The sequence below is a fragment of the Macaca fascicularis genome, chromosome 16 (assembly GCF_037993035.2).
Source record: "Macaca fascicularis isolate 582-1 chromosome 16, T2T-MFA8v1.1".
In the NCBI taxonomy this organism is placed as follows: domain Eukaryota; kingdom Metazoa; phylum Chordata; class Mammalia; order Primates; family Cercopithecidae; genus Macaca; species Macaca fascicularis.
In genome coordinates, this window is record NC_088390.1 from 18,226,260 (window position 1) to 18,235,902 (window position 9,643).

Here is a 9,643-nt window from a genome sequence, read left to right on the forward strand (position 1 = left end):
AGTCGGCGTGGTGGGCTGGGCCTCCCTTCCCCATAACACCGAGCTGCTCTGCTGGGCTGACCGTGCCCCTGGGCCAGCCAGAGGACCCCCATGAGGCGGCATGCAGGCAGGGAGCAGGCCACAGGACCCAGGTAAGGAGACCTTAGCCTAGAGTCCTTGGGGTCTGCCACTGGCCACCCTGGCATCCCAGGCTGCAGGGGTGATAAGGGAAGGGGCAGCAGCAGAGCTGGAGCCTCACCCCTAACTCACCTTGAGGCCCTTCTCTGCCTCACTGTGTTCATCTGTGAGGGGTGTGATGCCCACGCAGTCCTCTCATGGCAATGGTGGGATACCAAGACAGGCAAGGGCTCCGTGGCTTACCTCGGCCCCTCTCCTGACTGCCCTGATGCCTGGCCATGAGGCCCTAGGTGAGGGTTTCTGCCTGGGTGGTGGCCACTCCCACTTCCACTTTACAGGTAGGGGGTCTGGGCCCAGGGTGAGGTAGGGAAGGCCTTGAGTCCATAGGGTGTCAGGGTGAGTCCAGGCCTTGGATTAGATCCAGGCCTGTTCTGTCCCCCAGGCTGGCTGGCAAAGGGTGGCAAATGAGGCCAGAGGCTGGGGGATCCTCAGGCAATAAGGGCTCAGGTGAGAGGCTCCAGCCACTGAGCCACATGTTCCTTACCATGGATGGGCTTGTTCCTGGGCTAGGTCTGTGTGTGCGTGGATCAGGGCAGGCACTGCGGCCCTGTTATGTCCTGGGCTTTCTGGGTCTGTGGTCAGGATGGTTGTATGTCTACATTTGTGTGGGAGAGAGCGAGCGAGGGATCGTGCAGCTGCGTATGCCCAGGTCAGTGTGAAGTGGTCGCTCACTGTGCCCTTAGGGCTGAGGAAGCTCCCTAAGACCCCCCAAAGGTCTCTGACCCCCACACCTGTGTAAGCTCCAGGCTTGGGCCTCACCCTGTTAGCACCTTGTTCTCATCACTCACCCTCCCTGGTGATCACAGGCAGGGGTCTGCACCCTCACTCAGGCCCATGCCCAGGCAGCAGAGCTGCACTCATCTCCCGGCTGGCATCCCTGCAGCCTCCCGAGGATAGTATTCCCTGCAGCTTTAGAAGACTCAGTTTCATAGGAGCCAAAGTCATGAATATTCGTCTGTCCCTCCCACACCTGTGCATTCGCTCATTCTCCATCTTTCCTCCTCTCCAGCTTAGATTCGTTTCTCATTTCAGAACCGTCCTTTGGCAAGAAAGCTGAATCGAGACCCTCTCCTCCGCACTCTGTCCCTCTCCTAGACAGCCCCCCTGACCTCAGCTTCCATCTCGCCAGACCTGGGTCCAAGCAGCCTTTTTGACTCTCCACTGCACTGTCCCATAGCCATCCCAAGCCCACCGTGTCCTAAACCAAACATGGCATTCCCATACCCCTGGCCTCACCTCAGAGACAGTCCCCGCACCTCCCAGCTGTACCAAGCCAACCCCAAGTCTACCTGGCTCCACCCTCATCCCAGCCCCATCTAGCCTCTCACCAGGGCCAGCCGGTTTCACCTCATCCTGAATGTGTCCACTGTACTCCATCACAGCATGGTCCCAGCTGTGTCATTGCCCCCTCTCCATTCTTTTCACATGGCGGCCCGAGCTGCTTTTTATACTACTTTCTAAGAAGCCGTGTGAGGCAGTGGTTGAGACTGTGGACACTCTGAAGCCAGACTGTCCAGGCTTAACTCCACCTTCAAGCTGTGTCACTCACATAACCTCTCTGGGCCCACGTCCTCATCTATAAAGTGGGAAGAGTAATCACACCCACTTCAGAAGGCTGCAGTGAGAGTGGAGCTCTGTGTGGCCCGACCGTTCTGAGCACAGGCCTTGCAGTCAGGGACACGGGCCCTACAGCTTCCTCACTGTGGGCTCTCAGCTGAGGGATCTAACCTCTCCAAGATTAAGCCCTTCATCTATGTGAGAATCTAGTGAGCTATTCCAGAAAATCATTTAGCACCAAGCCTGGCACATAGTAAACATCTGGAAATGTGGAACAGTGACCAAAGTCCCATCCCTTCCACGCCCATTGGGCTAGTTGCTGCCTGCCACCCTGGCCACCTCTCATTTCACATGCCCTCAATCACTCTGCTCCAGCCATAGGACTGTCCTTGCAGCCCCTCTTACCACCTGGCCTTTGCACATGTTGTTCCACCTGCCAGGAATACAGTTCCCTCTTCCATGTTACAAACTCCCTCTTGTCCTTCAGATCTTGGCTCAGGGTTGCCTTGTCAGGAGAATCTTCCTGGACCTCCAGTGCAGTGTTTGGGCATCGGGGGTCATGCCCTGACCTTCACAGCTCTTTTTGTTGATGTGGCTCTTTGCTTAAAGTCTGCATCCAGGATGGGCGTGGTGGCTCATACCTGTGATCCCAACACTTTGGGAGGCTGAGGCAGGAGTATTGCCTGGGGGCAAGGAGTTCAAGACCATCCTGGGCAACATAGTGGGACCCTGTCTCTACAAAAAACAACCAAAAAAAAAATTAGCCAGGTGTGGTACCACACACCCGTAGTCTCAGCTGCTCAGGCAGCTGAGGTGGGAGGATTGCTTGAGCCTGGGAACTCAAGACTGCAGTGAGCTGTGATTATGTTACTGCACTCCAGCCTGAATGATAAAATGAGACCCTGTCTCAAAAGAAAAAAAAAAAAGTCTGTGTCCCCTACAACACAGGGAGCTCCATGAGCAGAGATCACATCTGGTTCCACTCGACTCTGCGAATTCCAAGTGCCCTGCACAGTGCTTGGCACGTAACAGATGCACAACTAATGCACAAGTAATATTGAAGAAATGAATGAACGAGAGACTTGCTCCCTGACACCCACTCTGTGCCTGCACAGAGGATGGGGACCCTGAGAGGAAGGCAGGACCTGGAGCCTACCAGAGGAGGGGCAGCCTCAGCTGACTACTAGCCTGAGGTCTAGCCTGGAGCCCAGAGACCAGGAGGGGTCAGTTGGGCAGGACTTGCCGCCAGCAGTCACCCAGACCTCCTCACTCAGAGCAGACAGGCAGCAGCCTGTAGCAACAACATTGACAATCATAACAACAGCTGCTTACCCAGGCCAGCCACTGTGCCCAGCTCTCCGCTATCTCATGTAATGCCCAGGTCAGCCCTGGTAGGGGAGGCATCTACACTCACAGATGAGGAGACTCCAACGCCGAGGCTGCATGACTTGCTATGGGTCAGATCCAGGAAGGGAATGAGACCTGACCCAGAGCTCTCAGCCACTGGGCTCCACGTCCCCGGGGCTAGAGCTGGGCTTGCCTCTCTGAGAGGCAGGTTCTTCATCTGGACAATGGGGCTTTGCAGTGGAAAGATGCCTGCCTGAGGGTTTGAGGCGGGACTTGGGCAAGCCCGCTAGACAATGGTGGCCTCTCAGCCTTTCTCCTGGACAGACAGACAAGGCTCCCCTACTTGGGGCAGACAGAAGGTATGGCTCTGGGAGGTGCTCTTGGGCCTGAAGGGCCAGTCCTGCCCTGCTTCTCCCCAGCAAGTCTCTGACCTTTCTCTGCCTCACTTTCAACAAATGTAACAAATATTACATGGAGCTGGGATAGGGGTAGGGTTGGACCTGTGACATCTCAGGTCCCTGAAATTCTTCCTGGGAGCCCCTCTAAAGTGGTGTTTCCACTCACTGTCTCCAATCTCCCCCCCTTTTTTTTTCCATTTTCACATTTACACTTGTTTAGGGGGTTGGGGAGGGACAGGGTCTCGCACTGTCACCCAGGCTGGATTGCAGTGGTGCAATCTCAGCTCACTGCAACCTCCACATCCTGGGTTCAAGTGATTCTTCTGCCTCAGCCACCACGCTGTGCACACCTGTAGCTGGGATTACAGGTGCACACCACCATGTCCGACTGATGTTTGTATTTTTAGTAGAGACAGGGTTTTGCCGTGTTGTCCAGGCTGGTCTTGAACTGCTAGCTTTGAGTGATCCACCGTCCTCGGCCTCCCGAAGTGCTGGACTACAGGTGTGAGTCAGCGCGCCCGGCCCACATTTACACTTTTAAATGTTACATTTTTATTTGGTTTTTCACTCAGAAATGCATTCACATGGATCAAAAATCAAACAATCAAACTAATACAGAAAGATTTACAGTGAGATAACCATTCTCATTAATTTCTTGAGTATCTTTTGCTATATTTATTTTTATTTATTTTTTTTTTTGAAACGGAGTCTCACTCTGTCACCTGGGCCGGAATGCAGTGGCACGATCTCAGCTCACTGCAACCTCCACCTCCTGGGTTCAAGAAATTCTCCTGCCTCAGCCTCCGGAGTAGCTAGGACTACAGGCACACACTGCCACACCCAGCTGATTTTTTGTATTTTAGTAGAGACAGGGTTTCACCATGTTGCCCAGGCTGGTCTCTAACTCCTGAGCTCAGGTAATCAGCCCACCTCGGCCTCCCAAAGTGCTAGGATTACAGGCGTGAGCCACCACACCTGGTGCTGTATTTTTGTTTATTTTGACACAGAGTCTTGCTCTGTGTCAGAAGCTGGAGTGCAGTGGCATGATCATGGCTCACTGCAACCTCAAAATACTGGCTCAAGCGATCCTCCCACTTCAGCCTTCTGAGTAGCTGGGCCTACAGGTGCCTGCTACCACTCCCTGCTAATTTTTTGGTTTGTTTGTGTTTTAGGGACAGGGTCTCATTATACTGCCTAGGCTGGTTTCAAACTCCTGGGCTCCTCCCATCTTAGCCTCTCAAAGTGCCCAAGCATGAGCCACTGCTCCCGGCTGTAGTATTTCTAATATGGAAATAAAAAAAGCAAATACAAGCTAAGCATGGTGACTCACGCCTTTAATCCCAGCACTTTGGGAGGATGAGATGGGCAGATCACTTGAGGTCAGGAGTTCAAGACCAGCCTGGCCAACATGGCAAAACCCTGTCTCTACTAAAAATACAAAAATTAATCAGGCATGGTGGTGCATGCCTGTAATTCCAGCTACTCAGGAAGCTCAGGCCCAGGTGGTGGAGGCTGCAGTGAGCTGAGATTGCACCACTGCTCTCCAGCCTGGTTGGCGGAGTGAGACTGTCTCAAAAAAAAAAAAAAAAAAAAAGCAAACACAAGAATACAAACTTGGCTGGGGGCAGTGGCTCAAGCCTGTAATCCCAGCACTTTGGGAGGCCGAGACGGGCGGATCACGAGGTCAGGAGATAGAGACCATCCTGGCTAACACGGTGAAACCCCGTCTCTACTAAAAAATACAAAAAACTAGCCGGGCGAGGTGGCGGGCACCTGTAGTCCCAGCTACTCGGGAGGCTGAGGCAGGAGAATGGCGTGAACCCATGAGGCGAAGCTTGCAGTGAGCTGAGATCCGGCCACTGCACTCCAGCCTGGGCCACAAAGCGAGACTCTGTCTCAAAAAAAAAAAAGAAGAATACAAACTTATATTCTTACCACCCACTTCCTCTGACACACACACACACTCTCTCTCTCTCTCTCTCTCCCTATAGAAAGGCCTCAGTAAACACTGTAGTCAACAGGCTGTTCTGCAGCCTGCTTCCTACACTAGCAGGTCCTGGAGATCGCTCCCTGTCACGACACAGAGATCGTCCATATTCCTTGTTATAGCTGTGCTATGTTCCATCCTGGAATGCAGTGCGGTGTACTGCGGCAACAAGCAGCTCTGTTTGTTCATCCTTACCCATAAGGACATGTAAGAGACATCCCCAGGGGTGGATTACTTGCTTCCTTCCTTCCCTCCCTCCCTCTTGTCCTTTTTCTTTTTTAAAACAGTCAATATATAGTCCGCCTTCCATACAATTCACCCACCAAAGTGTACAATCCTGTGGTTTTAGTATGCTCACAAGTGGGCCCGCCTTGTGACCACCGCAGTCCTGTCTTTCTTTTTTTATCTTTTTTTTTGAGACGGAGTTTTTGCTCTGGGCAATGGCTTGATCTTGGCTCACTGCAACCTCCACCTCCCAGGTTCAAGTGATTCTCCTGCCTCAGCCTCTCGAGCAGCTGGGATTACAGGCATGCGCCACCATGGCCAGCTAATTTTTGTATTTTTAGTAGAAACGAGGTTTCACCATGTTGGTCAGGCTGGTCTCAAACTCTTGACCTCATATGATCCACCTGCCTTGGCCTCCCAAAGTGCTGGGATTACAGGCATGAGCCACGACATCTGGCCCTGGTCCTGTCTTTCTTGAAACCTCTTCCATTAGGTGTAACTTCCCTCGCCCTCACCACTGTACTGGGACCACTCTTGTCACAGTCACCCCTGGAGTTCTAAAGAGCTGCATCCATTAGTCAGCTCTCCATTCTTGACTAACATGGGCCATGTGCCCATCTGTCATAGCAGTCCCGCCCTCCTGCGCAGCCCCCAGGATCCCACTCCCTCCTGGGCCTCCACCTGCTCCTCTGGCTGGCTTCGTGGTGCTCACTCACTGCCTCCTTGGCTCCTAAGCACTGCAGCCCTGCGGCTCATTCCGTGACCTCTCTTCCCTCTATACTCATTCCCTGGTGTCATCCTCCAGAGCTGTGGCTTCAATGCCTTCTAGATGCTGATGACTCCCTAACTGATGTCACCAGCCCTGATGGCTGTGATGGCACCTTAGCAGTGCCCAGTGCCCAAAGCTGACTCCTGGGCCCTACCTCCTCAACTTGCTCTGCCCGCAGCCTTCCTCATCCTGGCCAATGACCTGACAGCCTCTCCATTCTCCCTGCTGTTCAGTAAGGAAACCTGGGAGCCATTCCTGCACCCTCCCCCATCCCCATCATCAATCCTGTCAGCCCTACCTGCCACATGTCCCCAGCATCCTCCCACTTCTCCACACCTTAACAGCTGGCAGCCTGGTGCAGGAGGACCTCCATGGAAACTTCCACGCTGGCCTCCCTGCCTTCACCCTCACTCCTGCAGCCACTTCTCCCACAGCAGTAGAGGCTCCTATCAAGACTGAGGTCGAGGCCAGGCATGGTGGCTCACGGATGTAATCCCAACACTTTGGGAGGTCAAGGCAGGCGGATCACCTGAGGTCAGGAGTTCGAAACCAGCCTGGCCAACATGGTGAAACCCTGTCTCTACTAAAAATACAAAATTAGCCAGTGTGGTGATGTGTGCCTGTAATCCCAGTTTCTTGGGAAGCTGAGGCAGGAGAATTGCTTAAACCTGGAAGGCAGAGGTTGCTGTGCCAAGATCGTACCATCACACTCCAGCCTGAGCAATACAACGAGACTCTGTCTCAAAAAAAAAAAAAAAAAAAAAGACTGAGGTCGAATTCCATCCCTTCTCTGCCAAAACCCTCCTCCCGCGGCTCCTGCCTCACTGGCAGTCGAAACCAAGCCCTCATTGTGGCCCACAGGCCCTGCACGTGTGCCCCTGAACTCTGACCTCACCACCCAGTGCACCCCCGCTGCCCTCCAGCCACCTGGTCTGACTGCTCCTCCATCTGCTTGGGACTGTGCACTGCCCACAGGCTCTCGCCATGGCCCCATAGCCACTAGGCCTTCCCTGACTTCCTGTTTAATGTCACACCCCCACTTCTTGCTGTCCCTTCCACAGCACTTGTGCCCCATTATCTGTTACTGATTTTCCATGTTTATTGGCTCTCCGTTCACCCACATTTGGTAACTGCATGAGGGCAGGGTTTTTCTCTGTTTTGTTCACAGCTGTGTCCCCAGCACTTAGACGGTGCCTAGTATGCAGCACACTTCCCACAGAGGCTTTTGAATGTATGGGTGAGTGAGTAAATGCTGGCTACAGGACCCTTAGGGAAAGGGGCCAGGCTGACTGAGGAATCCAGGTTGGGGTAGCTATGGGCAAGCACTGGAGAGGCCTTGGTGCCTGTTGGAGGCCCAGCTGGGCTCTGGTTTGCCCAGTGGCTTGGTCAGGGCCCTCCCCCTCCAGGCAGGAGCAGGTTATGGGGTCAGCTCGACTATGCTCCTGGCTCTGCCCAGTGTCCTAAGCCACTGCAAGCCCAGTGATTACCCAGGAGCTCAGTGGGCAGGAGGGCCTAGTAAGGGAGGTAGTGCTGAACCCGGCCAGGACGGGGTTCTGCCTTCCCAAGCCAGGTGGCCTCGAGCAAGTCCCTTCACCTTTTGAGTCTGAGTTTCCTCATCTGGAGAACAGAGATACTAATAGCTCATATCGCACAGACCTGCTGTGACCATTGTGCCACACACCTGACTGGGGCCTCACTCTGGAAACTGGCTCCAAGAGGAGCTGGGGCAGGTGTTGATATCTCTGGGCTCAGAAAGAATGTCTTGGCTGGGTGCCGTGGCTCACATCTCTAATCTCAGCACTTTGGGAGGCCGAGGTCGGTGGATCATCTGAGGTCAGGAGTTTGAGACCATCCCGGCCAACGTGGCAAAACCCGTCTCTACTAAAAATACAAAAATTGGCCGGGTGTGGTGACACATACCTGTAATTCCAGATATTTGGGAGACTGAGGCACAAGAATTGCTTGAACCCGGGAGGTGGAGTTTGCAGTGAGCCAAGATTGTACCACTGCCCTCCAGCCTGGGCAACAGAGCGAGACTCTGTCTCAAAAAAAGAAGAAAGAAAGAACATCTCCCCTGTCCTTCATTTTCCTCAAGCGGACAAGAGCCACTGCCCAAAAACAGAAGGGAGAGTGGGCAGCCCCTCAAACTCCTGCTCTGCAAGAGGCCCACTTCCTGCACATATCCCCTAACTTGCCCCAAAAGCCGTCCATCCAATTTATCTGGTTTCCATCAAGCCCTATTCCCCATCCCTGTGAGACTGCCTGCACCAGGCACCAACAGCCCCTGGTGCAACTCCTCTGAGCGGCTGGGCACTGACTGGCTCCAGGTGAATCTTGGGGAGGAGGAGCAGGAAGAAGAGGAAAGTGAAGAGCCAGAGAAAGTAAACAGGGGGAAGAGGCAGACAGGGGGAGACCTCCTCTGCTGCATGGTCCCCTCTCCGCTCCTGCCACTTGCCTGGGAAGGCCTCTCCCTGTCCCTGTTTCACAGCTGAGCACGCTGAGGCTCTGAAGCCACTGATCTGAGGGCGTGGAGCTGGCAAGTGGCAGAACCAGGGCCAGAACCTTGCTGCTCTGGGGTTGCCTATGCTAAACCTTAAGCAACCAAAGAATTAGCTCTGGGACCAAAAGACTGAAGCAGAGTTCAGTAAGTAGGGAGCTTGATGTTAACTGGGGTCCATCTTGAGAAGGGGGAGGAGGAAAAGGAGGAGGAGAGCTGGTTCTGAGGCTTCCGGTCTCAGAGCTGCCACTCCCCACCCCCGCTGGCCTGCTCAGTTTTTTCCACTGACAACCTCTTTTAGTGCAGGTTCTCAAAAGTGAGTTAGACTGGCCACCAACCAGACTTTGGATATGCAGCCTTAGGTCAGGCCATATGAAGCAATCAGCTATGCCCAGAGAAGGCAGGAACCATATGGCCACAGCCTACTCAGCCAGAGCAGAAAGTAAGAGGAGTGGACAGGGCTAGGCAGGGACCCCAGACAGGAGCCAGTGGGAGGCATCTCCAGTTACCCAGCAGCTCCATCAGGTCTTGCTTCCTTTTGGTGAAGGAGACAGAGCATAGCTTATCACTCCCATTCTTCAGAGGAAACTGAGGCCCAGAGAGGACAAAGGCTTTCCTGGACCCACACAGCCAGTCAGTGACAGAGCCTAGAGTGAGAGTCAGGCCTGACCCACCCTCCATTTCCG